This window comes from Schistocerca serialis, chromosome 6, assembly GCF_023864345.2.
Source record: "Schistocerca serialis cubense isolate TAMUIC-IGC-003099 chromosome 6, iqSchSeri2.2, whole genome shotgun sequence".
Taxonomy (NCBI): domain Eukaryota; kingdom Metazoa; phylum Arthropoda; class Insecta; order Orthoptera; family Acrididae; genus Schistocerca; species Schistocerca serialis.
Genome location: NC_064643.1, coordinates 27,346,702 through 27,366,824, shown reverse-complemented (window position 1 = coordinate 27,366,824; position 20,123 = coordinate 27,346,702).

Below are 20,123 nucleotides of genomic sequence, written 5' to 3'. Positions count from 1 at the left end.
CATCAGAATTAAACTCGAAAGGCACAATGCCGCCATAAGTGCCAGAATAGCGACCCTTCTTACAGTCGGTGCTTTGAGCATTCCCTGTGAGACCAGTATTAGTTTCCGATACACCACTGCAGGTACAATGTATTCCTTGTACCTTCACATTGACGATGAAACACAGAAATCGCATCGGAATTAAATACAAAAGGCACAAGGTCGCCTTAAGTACAAGAATAGAGACTCTTCTTACAGTCGGTGCTTTGAGCATTCCCTGTGAGACCAGTATTAGTTTCTGATACACCACTGCAGGTTCAATGTATTCCTTGGACATACACATTGACGATGAAACACAGAAATCGCATCGGAATTAAATACAAAAGGCACAATGCCGCCTTTCGTACAAGAATAGAGACTCTTCTTACAGTCGGTGCTTTAGTATTCCCTGTGAGACCAGTATTAGTTTCCGATACACCACTCCAGGTTCAATGTATTCCTTGGACATACTCACTGACGATGAAACACTGAAATTACATCGGAATTGAATACAAAAGGAACAATGCCGCCTTAACTGCAAGATGAGTGAGACTTCTTAGAGTCTGTGCTTTGATCCTTTCCTGTGAGACCTGTATTAGTTTCCGATACACCACTGCAGGTTCAATGCATTCCTTGGACCTTCGCATTGACGATGAAACACAGAAATCACATCGGAACTAAATACAAAATGCACAATACCGCAATAAGTACAAGAGTAGAGACACTTCAAACAGTCGGTGCCGTGAGCATTCCCTGCGAGACCAGTATTAGTTTCCGATACACCACTGCAGGTTCAATGAATTCCTTAGACATACACATTGACGATGAAACACTGAAATTACATCGGAATTAAATACAAAAGGCACAATGCCGCCATAAGTGCAAGAATAGAGACTCTTCTTACAGTCGGTGCTTTGAGCTTTCCCTGTGAGACCAGTATTAGTTTCCGATACACCACTCCAGGTTCAATGTATTCCATGGACATACTCATTGACGATGAAACACTGAAATTACATCGGAATTAAATACAAAAGGAACAATGCCGCCTTAACGGCAAGATGAGTAAGACTTCTTAAGGTCTGTGCTTTGATCCTTTCCTGTGAGACCAGTATTAGTTTCCGATACACCACTGCAGGTTCAATGAATTCCTTAGACATACACATTGACGATGAAACACAGAAATCGCATCGGAATTAAATACAAAAGGCACAATGCCGCCTTTCGTACAAGAATAGAGACTCTTCTTACAGTCGGTGCTTTGAGCATTCCCTGTGAGACCAGTATTAGTTTCCGATATCCCACTCCAGGTTCAATGTATTCCTTGGACATACACATTGACGATGAAACACTGAAATTACATCGGAATTAAATACAAAAGGCACAATGCCGCCATAAGTGCAAGAATAGAGTCTCTTCTCACAGTCGGTGGTTTGAGCTTTCCCTGTGAGACCAGTATTAGTTTCCGATACACCACTACAGGTTCAATGTATCCCTTGGACATACTCATTGACGATGAAACACTGAAATTACATCGGAATTAAATACAAAAGGAACAATGCCGCCTTAACTTCAAGATGAGTAAGACTTCTTAAGTTCTGTGCTTTGATCCTTTCCTGTGAGACCAGTATTGGTTTCCGAAACACCACTGCAGGTTCAATGTATTCCTTGGACCTTCGCATTGACAATGAAACACAGAAATCGAATCGGAACTAAATACAAAAGGCACAATGCCGCAATAAGTACAAGAATAGAGACTCTTCTTACAGTCGGTGCTTTGAGCATTCCCTGTGAGACCAGTATTAGGTTCCGATACACCACTGCAGGTTCAATGTATTCCTTAGACATACACATTGGCGATGAAACATTGAAATTACATCGGAATTAAATACAAATGGCACAATGCCGCCATAAGTGCAAGAATAGAGACTCCTCTTACAGTCGGTGCTTTGAGCATTCCCTGTGAGACCTGTATTAGTTTCCGATACACCACTGCAGGTACAATGTATTCCTTGTACCGTCACATTCACGATGAAACACAGAAATCGCATCGGAATTAAATACAAAAGGCACAATGCCGCCTTAAGTACAAGAATAGAGACTCTTCTTACAGTCGGGGCTTTGGGCATTCCCTGTGAGACCAGTATTAGTTTCTGATACACCACTGCAGGTTTAATGTATTCCTTGGACAAACACATTGACGATGAAACACACAAATCGCATCGGAATTAAATACAAAAGGCACAATGCCGCCTTTCGTACAAGAATAGAGACTCTTCTTACAGTCGGTGCTTTGAGCATTCCCTGTGAGACCAGTATTAGTTTCCGATACACCACTCCAGGTTCAATGTATTCCTTGGACATACTCATTGACGATGAAACACTGAAATTACATCGGAATTAAATACAAAAGGAACAATGCCGCCTTAACCGCAAGATGAGTGAGACTTCTTAGAGTCTGTGTTTTGATCCTTTCCTGTGAGACCTGTATTAGTTTCCGATACACCACTGCAGGTTCAATGTATTCCTTGGACCTTCGCATTGACGATGAAACACAGAAATCACATCGGAACTAAATACAAAATGCACAATACCGCAATAAGTACAAGAGTAGAGACTCTTCTTACAGTCGGTGCCTTGAGCATTCCCTGTGAGACCAGTATTAGTTTCCGATACACCACTGCAGGTTCAATGAATTCCTTAGACATACACATTGACGATGAAACACTGAAATTACATCGGAATTAAATACAAAAGGCACAATGCCGCCATAAGTGCTAGAATAGAGACTCTTCTTACAGTCGGTGCATTGAGCTTTCCCTGTGAGACCAGTAATAGTTTCCGATACACCACTCCAGGTTCAATGTATTCCTTGGACATAATCATTGACGATGAAACACTGAAATTACATCGGAATTAAATACAAAAGGAACAATGCCGCCTTAACGGCAAGATGAGTAGGACTTCTTAAGGTCTGTGCTTTGATCTTTTCCTGTGAGACCAGTATTAGTTTCCGATACACCACTGCAGGTTCAATGTATTCCTTGGACCTTCGCATTGACAATGAAACACAGAAATCGAATCGGAACTAAATACAAAAGGCACAATGCCGCAATAAGTACAAGAATAGAGACTCTTCTTACAGTCGGTGCTTTGAGCATTCCCTGTGAGACCAGTATTAGTTTCCGATACACCACTGCAGGTTCAATGTATTCCTTAGACATACACATTGGCGATGAAACATTGAAATTACATCGGAATTAAATACAAATGGCACAATGCTGCCATAAGTGCAAGAATAGAGACTCCTCTTACAGTCGGTGCTTTGAGCATTCCCCGTGAGACCAGTAATTGTTTCCGATACACCACTGCAGGTACAATGTATTCCTCTACCTTCACATTGACGATGAAACACAGAAATCACATCGGAATTAAATACAAAAGGCACAATGCCGCTTTAAGTACAAGAATAGAGACTCTTCTTACAGTCGGTGCTTTGAGCATTCCCTATGAGACCAGTATTAGTTTCTGATACACCACTGCAGGTTCAATGTATTCCTTGGACATACACATTGACGATGAAACACAGTAATCGCATCGGAATTAAATACAAAAGGCACAATGCCGCCTTTCGTACAAGAATAGAGACTCTTCTTACAGTCGGTGCTTTGAGCATTCCCTGTGAGACCAGTATTAGTTTCCGATACGCCACTCCAGGTTCAATGTATTCCTTGGACATACTCATTGACGATGAAACACTGAAATTACATCGGAATTAAATACAAAAGGAACAATGCCGCCTTAACTGCAAGATGAGTGAGACTTCTTAGAGTCTGTGCTTTGATCCTATCCTGTGAGACCAGTATTAGTATCCGATACACCACTGCAGGTTCAATGTATTCCTTGGACCTTCGCATTGACGATGAAACACAGAAATCGCATCGGAATTAAATACAAAAGGCACAATGCCGCCTTAAGTACAGGAATAGAGACTCTTCTTACAGTCGGTGCTTTGAGCATTCAGTGTGAGACCAGTATTAGTTTCCGATATACCACTGCAGGTTCAATGTATTCCTTGGACATACGCATTGACGATGAAACACAGAAATCGCATCGGAATTAAATACAAAAGGCACAATGCCGCCCTACGTACAAGAATAGAGACTCTTCTTACATTCGGTGCTTTGGGCATTCCCTGTGTGACCGGTATTAGTTTCCGATACACCACTGCAGGTTTAATGTATGCCTTAGACATACACATTGACAATGAAACACAGAAATCGCATCGGAATTAAACTCAAAAGGCACAATGCCGGCATAAGTGCCAGAATAGAGACCCTTCTTACAGTCGGTGCTTTGAGCATTCCCTGTGAGACCAGTATTAGTTTCCGATACACCACTGCAGGTACAATGTATTCCTTGGACATACACATTGACGATGAAACACAGAAATCGCATCGGAATTAAATACAAAAGGCACAATGCCGCCTTTCGTACAAGAATAGAGACTCTTCTTACAGTCGGTGCTTTGAGCATTCCCTGTGAGACCAGTATTAGTTTCCGATACACCACTGCAGGTTCAATGTATTCCTTGGACATACTCATTGACAATGAAACACTGAAATTACATCGGAATTAAATACAAAAGGAACAATGCCGCCTTAACTGCAAGAAGAGTGAGACTTCTTAGAGTCTGTGCTTTGATCCTTTCCTGTGAGACCTGTATTAGTTTCCGATACACCACTGCAGGTTCAATGTATTCCTTGGACCTTCGCAGTGACGATGAAACACAGAAATCACATCGGAACTAAATACAAAATGCACAATACCGCAATAAGTACAAGAGTAGAGACTCTTCTTACAGTCGGTGCCTTGAGCATTCCCTGTGAGACCAGTATTAGTTTCCGATACACCACTGCAGGTTCAATGAATTCCTTAGACATACACATTGACGATGAAACACTGAAATTACATCGGAATTAAATACAAAAGGCACAATGCCGCCATAAGTGCAAGAATAGAGACTCTTCTTACAGTCGGTGCTTTGAGCTTTCCCTGTGAGACCAGTAATAGTTTCCGATACACCACTCCAGGTTCAATGTATTCCTTGGACATACTCATTGACGATGAAACACTGAAATTACATCGGAATTAAATACAAAAGGAACAATGCCGCCTTAACGGCAAGATGAGTAAGACTTCTTAAGGTCTGTGCTTTGATCATTTCCTGTGAGACCAGTATTAGTTTCCGATACACCACTGCAGGTTCAATGTATTCCTTGGACATACTCATTGACGATGAAACACTGAAATTACATCGGAATTAAATACAAAAGGAACAATGCCGCCTTAACTGCAAGATGAGTGAGACTTCTTAGAGTCTGTGCTTTGATCCTTTCCTGTGAGACCTGTATTAGTTTCCGATACACCACTGCAGGTTCAATGTATTCCTTGGACCTTCGCATTGACAATGAAACACAGAAATCGAATCGGAACTAAATACAAAAGGCACAATGCCGCAATAAGTACAAGAATAGAGACACTTCTTACAGTCGGTGCTTTGAGCATTCCCTGTGAGACCAGTATTAGTTTCCGATACACCACTGCAGGTTCAATGTATTCCTTAGACATACACATTGGCGATGAAACATTGAAATTACATCGGAATTAAATACAAATGGCACAATGCCGCCATAAGTGCAAGAATAGAGACTCCTCTTACAGTCGGCGCTTTGAGCATTCCCTGTAAGACCAGTAATAGTTTCCGATACACCACTGCAGGTACAATGTATTCCTTGTACCTTCACATTGACGATGAAACACAGAAATCGCATCGGAATCAAATACAAAAGGCATAATGCCGCCTTTCGTACAAGAATAGAGACTCTTCTTACAGTCGGTGCTTTGAGCATTCCCTGTCAGACCAGTATTAGTTTCCGATACACCACTCCAGGTTCAATGTATTCCTTGGACATACTCATTGACGATGAAACACTGAAATTACATCGGAATTAAATACAAAAGGAACAATGCCGCCTTAACTGCAAGATGAGTGAGACTTCTTAGAGTCTGTGCTTTGATCCTTTCCTGTGAGATCTGTATTAGTTTCCGATACACCTCTGCAGGTTCAATGTATTCCTTGGACCTTCGCATTGACGATGAAAGACAGAAATCACAACGGAACTAAATACAAAATGCACAATACCGCAATAAGTACAAGAGTAGAGACTCTTCTAACAGACGGTGCCTTGAGCATTCCCTGTGAGACCAGTATTAGTTTCCGATACACCACTGCAGGTTCAATGAATTCCTTAGACATACACATTGACGATGAAACACTGAAATTACATCGGAATTAAATACAAAAGGCACAATGCCGCCATAAGTGCAAGAATAGAGACTCTTCTTACAGTCGGTGCTTTGAGATTTCCCTGTGAGACCAGTATTAGTTTCCGATACACCACTCCAGGTTCAATGTATTCCTTGGACATACTCATTGACGATGAAACACTGAAATTACACCGGAATTAAATACAAAAGGAACAATGCCGCCTTAACGGCAAGATGAGTAAGACTTCTTAAGGTCTGTGCTTTGATCCTTTCCTGTGAGACCAGTATTAGTTTCCGATACACCACTGCAGGTTAAATGTATTCCTTGGACCTTCGCATTGACAATGAAACACAGAAATCGAATCGGAACTAAATACAAACGGCACAATGCCGCAATAAGTACAAGAATAGAGACTCTTCTTACAGTCGGTGCTTTGAGCATTCCCCGTGAGACCAGTATTAGTTTCCGATACACCACTGCAGGTTCAATGTATTCCTTAGACATACACATTGGCGATGAAACATTGAAATTACATCGGAATTAAATACAAATGGCACAATGCTGCCATAAGTGCAAAAATAGAGACTAATCTTACAGTCGGTGCTTTGAGCATTCCCTGTGAGACCAGTATTAGTTTCCGATACATTACTGCAGGTACAATGTATTCCTTGTACCTCCACATTGACGATGAAACACAGAAATCGCATCGGAATTAAATACAAAAGGCATAATGCCGCCATAAGTGCCAGAATAGAGACCCTTCTTACAGTCGGTGCTTTGAGCATTCCCTGTGAGACCAGTACTAGTTTCCGATACACCACTGCAGGTACAATGTATTCCTTGGACATACACATTGACGATGAAACACAGAAATCGCATCGGAATTAAATACAAAAGGCACAATGCCGCCTTTCGTACAAGAATAGAGACTCTTCTTACAGTCGGTGCTTTGAGCATTCCCTGTGAGACCAGTATTAGTTTCCGATACACCACTCCAGGTTCAATGTATTCCTTGGACATACTCATTGACAATGAAACACTGAAATTACATCGGAATTAAATACAAAAGGAACAATGCCGCCTTAACTGCAAGATGAGTGAGACTTCTTAGAGTCTGTGCTTTGATCCTTTCCTGTGAGACCTGTATTAGTTTCCGATACACCACTGCAGGTTCAATGTATTCCTTGGACCTTCGCATTGACGATGAAACACAGAAATCACATCGGAACTAAATACAAAATGCACAATACCGCAATAAGTACAAGAGTAGAGACTCTTCTTACAGTCGGTGCCTTGAGCATTCCCTGTGAGACCAGTATTAGTTTCCGATACACCACTGCAGGTTCAATGAATTCCTTAGACATACACATTGACGATGAAACACTGAAATTACATCGGAATTAAATACAAAAGGCACAATGCCGCCATAAGTGCAAGAATAGAGACTCTTCTTACAGTCGGTGCTTTGAGCTTTCCCTGTGAGACCAGTAATAGTTTCCGATACACCACTCCAGGTTCAATGTATTCCTTGGACATACTCATTGACGATAAAACACTGAAATTACATCGGAATTAAATACAAAAGAACAATGCCGCCTTAACGGCAAGATGAGTATGACTTCTTAAGGTCTGTGCTTTGATCATTTCCTGTGAGACCAGTATTAGTTTCCGATACACCACTGCAGGTTCAATGTATTCCTTAGACATACACATTGGCGATGAAACATTGAAATTACATCGGAATTAAATACAAATGGCACAATGCCGCCATAAGTGCAAGAATAGAGACTCCTCTTACAGTCGGCGCTTTGAGCATGCCCTGTAAGACCAGTAATAGCTTCCGATACACCACTGCAGGTACAATGTATTCCTTGTACCTTCACATTGACGATGAAACACAGAAATCGCATCGGAATCAAATACAAAAGGCATAATGCCGCCTTTCGTACAAGAATAGAGACTCTTCTTACAGTCGGTGCTTTGAGCATTCCCTGTGAGACCAGTATTAGTTTCCGATACACCACTCCAGGTTCAATGTATTCCTTGGACATACTCATTGACGATGAAACACTGAAATTACATCGGAATTAAATACAAAAGGAACAATGCCGCCTTAACTGCAAGATGAGTGAGACTTCTTAGAGTCTGTGCTTTGATCCTTTCCTGTGAGACCTGTATTAGTTTCCGATACACCACTGCAGGTTCAATGTATTCCATGGACCTTCGCATTGACGATGAAAGACAGAAATCACATCGGAACTAAATACAAAATGCACAATACCGCAATAAGTACAAGAGTAGAGACTCTTCTAACAGTCGGTGCCTTGAGCATTCCCTGTGAGACCAGTATTAGTTTCCGATACACTACTGCAGGTTCAATGAATTCCTTAGACATACACATTGACGATGAAACACTGAAATTACATCGGAATTAAATACAAAAGGCACAATGCCGCCATAAGTGCAAGAATAGAGACTCTTCTTACAGTCGGTGCTTTGAGATTTCCCTGTGATACCAGTATTAGTTTCCTATACACCACTCCAGGTTCAATGTATTCCTTGGACATACTCATTGACGATGAAACACTGAAATTACACCGGAATTAAATACAAAAGGAACAATGCCGCCTTAACGGCAAGATGAGTAAGACTTCTTAAGGTCTGTGCTTTGATCCTTTCCTGTGAGACCAGTATTAGTTTCCGATACACCACTGCAGGTTCAATGTATTCCTTGGACCTTCGCATTGACAATGAAACACAGAAATCGAATCGGAACTAAATACAAAAGGCACAATGCCGCAATAAGTACAAGAATAGAGACTCTTCTTACAGTCGGTGCTTTGAGCATTCCCCGTGCGACCAGTATTAGTTTCCGATACACCACTGCAGGTTCAATGTATTCCTTAGACATACACATTGGCGATGAAACATTGAAATTACATCGGAATTAAATACAAATGGCACAATGCTGCCATAAGTGCAAAAATAGAGACTCCTCTTACAGTCGGTGCTTTGAGCATTCCCTGTGAGACCAGTATTAGTTTCCGATACATTACTGCAGGTACAATGTATTCCTTGTACCTCCACATTGACGTTGAAACACAGAAATCGCATCGGAATTAAATACAAAAGGCATAATGCCGCCTTAAGTACAAGAATAGAGACTCTTCTTACAGTCGGTGCTTTGAGCATTCCCTGTGAGACCAGTATTAGTTTCTGATACACCACTGCAGGTTCAATGTATTCCTTGGACATACACATTGACGATGAAACACAGAAATCGCATCGGAATTAAATACAAAAGGCACAATGCCGCCTTTCGTACAAGAATAGAGACTCTTCTTATAGTCGGTGCTTTGAGCATTCCCTGTGAGACCAGTATTAGTTTCCGATATACCACTGCAGGTTCAATGTATTCCTTGGACATACGCATTGACGATGAAACACAGAAATCGCATCGGAATTAAATACAAAAGGCACAATGCCGCCCTACGTACAAGAATAGAGACTCTTCTTACATTCGGTGCTTTGAGCATTCCCTGTGAGACCGGTATTAGTTTCCGATACACCACTGCAGGCTCAATGTGTTTCTTAGACATACACATTGACAATGAAACACAGAAATCGCATCGGAATTAACCTCGAAAGGTACAACGCCGCCATAAGTGCCAGAATAGCGACCCATCTTACAGTCGGTGCTTTGAGCATTCCCTGTGAGACCAGTATTAGTTTCCGATACACCACTGCAGGTACAATGTATTCCTTGTACCTTCACATTGACGATGAAACACAGAAATCGCATCGGAATTAAATACAAAAGGCACAATGTCGCCTTAAGTACAAGAATAGAGACTCTTCTTACAGTCGGTGCTTTGAGCATTCCCTGTGAGACCAGTATTAGTTTCTGATACACCACTGCAGGTTCAATGTATTCCTTGGACATACACATTGACGATGAAACACAGAAATCGCATCGGAATTAAATACAAAAGGCACAATGCCGCCTTTCGTACAAGAATAGAGACTATTCTGACAGTCGGTGTTTGAGCATTCCCTGTGAGACCAGTATTAGTTTCCGATACACGACTCCAGGTTCAATGTATTCCTTGGACATACTCATTGACGATGAAACACTGAAATTACATCGGAATTAAATACAAAAGGAACAATGCCGCCTTAACGGCAAGATGAGTAAGACTTCTTAAGGTCTGTGCTTTGATCCTTTCCTGTGAGACCAGTATTAGTTTCCGGTACACCACTGCAGGTTCAATGTATTCCTTGGACCTTCGCATTGACAATGAAACACAGAAATCGAATCGGAACTAAATACAAAAGGCAAAATGCCGCAATAAGTACAAGAATAGAGACTCTTCTTACAGTCGGTGCTTTGAGCATTTCCCGTGAGACCAGTATTAGTTTCCGATACACCACTGCAGGTTCAATGAATTCCTTAGACATACACATTGGCGATGAAACATTGAAATTACATCGGAATTAAATACAAATGGCACAATGCCGCCATAAGTGCAAGAATAGAGACTCCTCTTACAGTCGATGCTTTGAGCATTCCCTGTGAGACCAGTATTAGTTTCCGATACATTACTGCAGGTACAATGTATTCCTTGTACATTTACATTGACGATGAAACACAGAAATCGCATCGGAAATAAATACAAAAGGCACAATGTCGCCTTAAGTTTAAGAATAGAGACTCTTCTTACAGTCGGTGCTTTGAGCATTCCCTGTGAGACCAATATTAGTTTCTGATACACCACTGCAAGTTCAATGTATTCCTTGGACATACACATTGACGATGATACACAGAAATCGCATCGGAATTAAATACAAAAGGCACAATGCCGCCTTTCGTACAAGAATAGAGACTCTTCTTACAGTCGGTGCTTTGAGCATTCCCTGTGAGACCAGTATTAGTTTCCGATACACCACTCCAGGTTCAATGTATTCCTTGGACATACTCATTGACGAAGAAACACTGAAATTACATCGGAATTAAATACAAAAGGAACAATGCCCCCTTAACTGCAAGATGAGTGAGACTTCTTAGAGTCTGTGCTTTGATCCTTTACTGTGAGACCAGTATTAGTTTCTGATACACCACTGCAGGTTCAATGTATTCCTTGGACCTTCGCATTGACGATGAAACACAGAAATCGCATCGGAATTAAATACAAAAGGCACAATGCCGCCTTAAGTACAGGAATAGAGACTCTTCTTACAGTCGGTGCTTTGAGCATTCCCTGTGAGACCAGTATTAGTTTCCGATATACCACTGCAGGTTCAATGTATTGCTTGGACATACGCATTGACGATGAAACACAGAAATCGCATCGGAATTAAATACAAAAGGCACAATGCCGCCCTACGTACAAGAATAGAGACTCTTCTTACATTCGGTGCTTTGAGCATTCCCTGTGAGACCGGTATTAGTTTCCGATACACCACTGCAGGTTCAATGTATTCCTTAGACATACACATTGACGATGAAACACTGAAATTACATTGGAATTAAATACAAAAGGCACAATGCCACCATAAGTGCAAGTATAGAGACTCCTCTTACAGTCGGTGCTTTGAGCATTACCTGTGAGATCAGTATTAGTTTTCGATACACCACTGCAGGTACAATGTATTCCTTGTACCTTCACATTGACGATGAAACACAGAAATCGCATCGGAATTAAATGCAAAAGGCACAATGCCGCCTTAAGTACAAGAATAGAGACTCTTCTTACAGTCGGTGCTTTGAGCATTGCCTGTGAGACGAGTAATAGTATCCGATACACCACTGCAGGTTCAATGTATTCCTTGGACCTTCACATTGACGATGAAACACAGAAATCGCATCGGAGTCAAATACAAAAGGCACAATGCCGCCTAAAGTACAAGAATAGTGACTCTTCTTACAGTCGGTTCTTTGAGCTTTCCCTGTGAGAACAGTATTAGTTTCCGATACACCACTGCAGGTTCAATGTATTGCTTGGACATGCACACTGACGATGAAACATAGAAATCGCATCGGAATTAAATACAAAAGGCACAATGCCGCCTTACGTACAAGAATAGAGACTCATCTTACAGTCGGTGCTTTGAGCATTCCCTGTGAGACCAGTATTAGTTTCCGATACACCACACCAGGTTCAATGTGTTCCTTGGACATACTCATTGACGATGGAACACTGAAATTACATCGGAATTAAATTCAAAAGGAACAATGCCGCCTTAACGGCAATATAAGTGAGGGTTCTTAGAGTCTGTGCTTTGATCCTTTCCTGTAAGACCAGTATTAGTTTCCAATACACCATTGCAGGTACAATGTATTCCTTGGACCATCGCATAGACGATGAAACACAGAGATCGAATCGGAACTAAATACAAAAGGCACAATGCCGCAATAAGTACAAGAATAGAGACTCTGCTTACAGTCGGTGCTTTGAGCATTCCCTGTGAGACCAGTATTAGTTTCCGATACATCACTGCAGGTTCAATGTATTCCTTAGACATACACATTGACGATGAAACGCTGATATTACATCGGAATTAAATACAAATGGCACAATGCCGCCATAAGTGCAAGAATAGAGACTCCTATTACAGTCGGTGCTTTGAGCATTCCCTGTGAGACCAATATTAGTTTCCGATACACCACTGCGGGTTCAATGTATTCCTTGTACCTTCACATTGACGATGAAACACAGAATTTGCATCGGCATTAAATACTAAAGGCATAATGCCGCCTTCAGTACAAGAATAGAGTCTCTTCTTACAGTCGGTGCTATGAGCATTTCCTGTGAGCCCAGTATTAGTTTCCGATACACCACTGCATGTTCAATGTCTTGTTTGGACATACACATTGACGATGAAACACAGAAATTTCATCGGAATTAAATACAAAAGGCACAATGCCGCCTTACATACAAGAATAGAGACTCTTCTTACAGTCGGTGCTTTGAGCATTCCCTGTGAGACCAGTATTAGTTTCTGATACACCACTGCTGGTTCAATGTATTCCTTGGACATACGCATTGACGATGACACACATAAATCGCATCTGAATTAAATACAAAAGGCACAATGCCGCCTTACGTACAAGAATAGAGACTCTTCTTACAGTCGGTGCTTTGAGCATTCCCTGTGAGACCAGTATTAGTTTCCGATACACCACTCCAGGTTCAATGTATTCCTTGGACATACTCAGTGACGATGAAACACTGAAATTACATCGGAATTATATACAAAAGGAACAGTGCCGCCTTAACCGCAAGATGAGTGGGACTTCTTAGAGTCTGTGCTTTGATCCTTTCCTGTGAGACCTGTATTAGTTTCCGATACAACACTGCAGGTTCAATGTATTCCTTGGACCTTCGCATTGACGATGAAACACAGAAATCACATCGGAACTAAATACAAAATGCACAATACCGCAATAAGTACAAGAGTAGAGACTCTTCTTACAGTCGGTGGCTTGAGCATTCCCTGTGAGACCAGTATTAGTTTCCGATACACCACTGCAGGTTCAATGAATTCCTTAGACATACACATTGACGATGAAACACTGAAATTACATCGGAATTAAATACAAAAGGCACAATGCCGCCATAAGTGCAAGAATAGAGACTCTTCTTACAGTCGGTGCTTTGAGCTTTCCCTGTGAGACCAGTATTAGTTTCCGATACCCCACTCCAGGTTCAATGTATTCCTTGGACATACTCATTGACGATGAAACACTGAAATTACATCGTAATTACATACAAAAGGAACAATGCCACCTTAACGACAAGATGAGTAAGACTTCTTAAGGTCTGTGCTTTCATCCTTTCCTGTGAGACCAGGATTAGTTTCCGATACACCACTGCAGGTTCAATGTATTCCTTGGACCTTCGCATTGGCAATGAAACACAGAAATCGAATCGGAACTAAATACAAAAGGCACAATGCCGCACTAAGTACAAGAATAGAGACTCTTCTTACAGTCGGTGATTTGAGCATTCCCTGTGAGACCAGTATTAGTTTCCGATACACCACTACAGGTTCAATGTATTCCTTAGACATACTCATTGGCGATGAAACATTGAAATTACATCGGAATTAAATACAAATGGCACAATGCCGCCATAAGTGCAAGAATAGAGACGCCTCTTACAGTCGGTGATTTGAGCATTCCCTGTGAGACCAGTATTAGTTTCCGATACACCACTGGATGTACAATGTATTCCTTGTACCTTCACATTGACGATGAAACACAGAAATCGCATCGGAATTAAATACAAAAGGCACAATGCCGCCTTTCGTACAAGAATAGAGACTCTTCTTACAGTCGGTGCTTTGAGCATTCCCTGTGAGACCAGTATTAGTTTCCGATACACCACTCCAGGTTCAATGTATTCCTTGGACATACTCATTGACAATGAAACACTGAAATTACATCGGAATTAAATACAAAAGGAACAATGCCGCCTTAACTGCAAGATGAGTGAGACTTCTTAGAGTCTGTGCTTTGATCCTTTCCTGTGAGACCTGTATTAGTTTCCGATACACCACTGCAGGTTCAATGTATTCCTTGGACCTTCGCATTGACGATGAAACACAGAAATCACATCGGAACTAAATACAAAATGCACAATACCGCAATAAGTACAAGAGTAGAGACTCTTCTTACAGTCGGTGCCTTGAGCATTCCCTGTGAGACCAGTATTAGTTTCCGATACACCACTGCAGGTTCAATGAATTCCTTAGACATACACATTGACGATGAAACACTGAAATTACATCGGAATTAAATACAAAAGGCACAATGCCGCCATAAGTGCAAGAATAGAGACTCTTCTTACAGTCGGTGCTTTGAGCTTTCCCTGTGAGACTAGTAATAGTTTCCGATACACCACTCCAGGTTCAATGTATTCCTTGGACATACTCATTGACGATAAAACACTGAAATTACATCGGAATTAAATACAAAAGAACAATGCCGCCTTAACGGCAAGATGAGTATGACTTCTTAAGGTCTGTGCTTTGATCATTTCCTGTGAGACCAGTATTAGTTTCCGATACACCACTGCAGGTTCAATGTATTCCTTAGACATACACATTGGCGATGAAACATTGAAATTACATCGGAATTAAATACAAATGGCACAATGCCGCCATAAGTGCAAGAATAGAGACTCCTCTTACAGTCGGCGCTTTGAGCATGCCCTGTAAGACCAGTAATAGCTTCCGATACACCACTGCAGGTACAATGTATTCCTTGTACCTTCACATTGACGATGAAACACAGAAATCGCATCGGAATCAAATACAAAAGGCATAATGCCGCCTTTCGTACAAGAATAGAGACTCTTCTTACAGTCGGTGCTTTGAGCATTCCCTGTGAGACCAGTATTAGTTTCCGATACACCACTCCAGGTTCAATGTATTCCTTGGACATACTCATTGACGATGAAACACTGAAATTACATCGGAATTAAATACAAAAGGAACAATGCCGCCTTAACTGCAAGATGAGTGAGACTTCTTAGAGTCTGTGCTTTGATCCTTTCCTGTGAGACCTGTATTAGTTTCCGATACACCACTGCAGGTTCAATGTATTCCATGGACCTTCGCATTGACGATGAAAGACAGAAATCACATCGGAACTAAATACAAAATGCACAATACCGCAATAAGTACAAGAGTAGAGACTCTTCTAACAGTCGGTGCCTTGAGCATTCCCTGTGAGACCAGTATTAGTTTCCGATACACTACTGCAGGTTCAATGAATTCCTTAGACATACACATTGACGATGAAACACTGAAATTACATCGGAATTAAATACAAAAGGCACAATGCCGCCATAAGTGCAAGAATAGAGACTCTTCTTACAGTCGGTGCTTTGAGATTTCCCTGTGATACCAGTATTAGTTTCCTATACACCACTCCAGGTTCAATGTATTCCTTGGACATACTCATTGACGATGAAACACTGAAATTACACCGGAATTAAATACAAAAGGAACAATGCCGCCTTAACGGCAAGATGAGTAAGACTTCTTAAGGTCTGTGCTTTGATCCTTTCCTGTGAGACCAGTATTAGTTTCCGATACACCACTGCAGGTTCAATGTATTCCTTGGACCTTCGCATTGACAATGAAACACAGAAATCGAATCGGAACTAAATACAAAAGGCACAATGCCGCAATAAGTACAAGAATAGAGACTCTTCTTACAGTCGGTGCTTTGAGCATTCCCCGTGCGACCAGTATTAGTTTCCGATACACCACTGCAGGTTCAATGTATTCCTTAGACATACACATTGGCGATGAAACATTGAAATTACATCGGAATTAAATACAAATGGCACAATGCTGCCATAAGTGCAAAAATAGAGACTCCTCTTACAGTCGGTGCTTTGAGCATTCCCTGTGAGACCAGTATTAGTTTCCGATACATTACTGCAGGTACAATGTATTCCTTGTACCTCCACATTGACGTTGAAACACAGAAATCGCATCGGAATTAAATACAAAAGGCATAATGCCGCCTTAAGTACAAGAATAGAGACTCTTCTTACAGTCGGTGCTTTGAGCATTCCCTGTGAGACCAGTATTAGTTTCTGATACACCACTGCAGGTTCAATGTATTCCTTGGACATACACATTGACGATGAAACACAGAAATCGCATCGGAATTAAATACAAAAGGCACAATGCCGCCTTTCGTACAAGAATAGAGACTCTTCTTATAGTCGGTGCTTTGAGCATTCCCTGTGAGACCAGTATTAGTTTCCGATATACCACTGCAGGTTCAATGTATTCCTTGGACATACGCATTGACGATGAAACACAGAAATCGCATCGGAATTAAATACAAAAGGCACAATGCCGCCCTACGTACAAGAATAGAGACTCTTCTTACATTCGGTGCTTTGAGCATTCCCTGTGAGACCGGTATTAGTTTCCGATACACCACTGCAGGCTCAATGTGTTTCTTAGACATACACATTGACAATGAAACACAGAAATCGCATCGGAATTAACCTCGAAAGGTACAACGCCGCCATAAGTGCCAGAATAGCGACCCATCTTACAGTCGGTGCTTTGAGCATTCCCTGTGAGACCAGTATTAGTTTCCGATACACCACTGCAGGTACAATGTATTCCTTGTACCTTCACATTGACGATGAAACACAGAAATCGCATCGGAATTAAATACAAAAGGCACAATGTCGCCTTAAGTACAAGAATAGAGACTCTTCTTACAGTCGGTGCTTTGAGCATTCCCTGTGAGACCAGTATTAGTTTCTGATACACCACTGCAGGTCAATGTATTCCTTGGACATACACATTGACGATGAAACACAGAAATCGCATCGGAATTAAATACAAAAGGCACAATGCCGCCTTTCGTACAAGAATAGAGACTATTCTGACAGTCGGTGTTTGAGCATTCCCTGTGAGACCAGTATTAGTTTCCGATACACGACTCCAGGTTCAATGTATTCCTTGGACATACTCATTGACGATGAAACACTGAAATTACATCGGAATTAAATACAAAAGGAACAATGCCGCCTTAACGGCAAGATGAGTAAGACTTCTTAAGGTCTGTGCTTTGATCCTTTCCTGTGAGACCAGTATTAGTTTCCGGTACACCACTGCAGGTTCAATGTATTCCTTGGACCTTCGCATTGACAATGAAACACAGAAATCGAATCGGAACTAAATACAAAAGGCAAAATGCCGCAATAAGTACAAGAATAGAGACTCTTCTTACAGTCGGTGCTTTGGGCATTTCCCGTGAGACCAGTATTAGTTTCCGATACACCACTGCAGGTTCAATGAATTCCTTAGACATACACATTGGCGATGAAACATTGAAATTACATCGGAATTAAATACAAATGGCACAATGCCGCCATAAGTGCAAGAATAGAGACTCCTCTTACAGTCGGTGCTTTGAGCATTCCCTGTGAGACCAGTATTAGTTTCCGATACATTACTGCAGGTACAATGTATTCCTTGTACATTCACATTGACGATGAAACACAGAAATCGCATCGGAAATAAATACAAAAGGCACAATGTCGCCTTAAGTACAAGAATAGAGACTCTTCTTACAGTCGGTGCTTTGAGCATTCCCTGTGAGACCAGTATTAGTTTCCGATACACCACTCCAGGTTCAATGTATTCCTTGGACATACTCATTGACGATGAAACACTGAAATTACATAGGAATTAAATACAAAAGGAACAATGCCCCCTTAACTGCAAGATGAGTGAGACTTCTTAGAGTCTGTGCTTTGATCCTTTACTGTGAGACCAGTATTAGTTTCTGATACACCACTGCAGGTTCAATGTATTCCTTGGACCTTCGCATTGACGATGAAACACAGAAATCGCATCGGAATTAAATACAAAAGGCACAATGCCGCCTTAAGTACAGGAATAGAGACTCTTCTTACAGTCGGTGCTTTGAGCATTCCCTGTGAGACCAGTATTAGTTTCCGATATACCACTGCAGGTTCAATGTATTGCTTGGACATACGCATTGACGATGAAACACAGAAATCGCATCGGAATTAAATACAAAAGGCACAATGCCGCCCTACGTACAAGAATAGAGACTCTTCTTACATTCGGTGCTTTGAGCATTCCCTGTGAGACCGGTATTAGTTTCCGATACACCACTGCAGGTTCAATGTATTCCTTAGACATACACATTGACGATGAAACACTGAAATTACATTGGAATTAAATACAAAAGGCACAATGCCACCATAAGTGCAAGTATAGAGACTCCTCTTACAGTCGGTGCTTTGAGCATTCCCTGTGAGATCAGTATTAGTTTTCGATACACCACTGCAGGTACAATGTATTCCTTGTACCTTCACATTGACGATGAAACACAGAAATCGCATCGGAATTAAATGCAAAAGGCACAATGCCGCCTTAAGTACAAGAATAGAGACTCTTCTTACAGTCGGTGCTTTGAGCATTGCCTGTGAGACGAGTAATAGTATCCGATACACCACTGCAGGTTCAATGTATTCCTTGGACCTTCACATTGACGATGAAACACAGAAATCGCATCGGAGTCAAATACAAAAGGCACAATGCCGCCTAAAGTACAAGAATAGAGACTCTTCTTACAGTCGGTTCTTTGAGCTTTCCCTGTGAGAACAGTATTAGTTTCCGATACACCACTGCAGGTTCAATGTATTGCTTGGACATGCACACTGACGATGAAACATAGAAATCGCATCGGAATTAAATACAAAAGGCACAATGCCGCCTTACGTACAAGAATAGAGACTCATCTTACAGTCGGTGCTTTGAGCATTCCCTGTGAGACCAGTATTAGTTTCCGATACACCACACCAGGTTCAATGTGTTCCTTGGACATACTCATTGACGATGGAACACTGAAATTACATCGGAATTAAATTCAAAAGGAACAATGCCGCCTTAACGGCAATATAAGTGAGGGTTCTTAGAGTCTGTGCTTTGATCCTTTCCTGTAAGACCAGTATTAGTTTCCAATACACCATTGCAAGTACAATGTATTCCTTGGACCATCGCATAGACGATGAAACACAGAGATCGAATCATAACTAAATACAAAAGGCACAATGCCGCAATAAGTACAAGAATAGAGACTCTGCTTACAGTCGGTGCTTTGAGCATTCCCTGTGAGACCAGTATTAGTTTCCGATACATCACTGCAGGTTCAATGTATTCCTTAGACATACACATTGACGATGAAACGCTGATATTACATCGG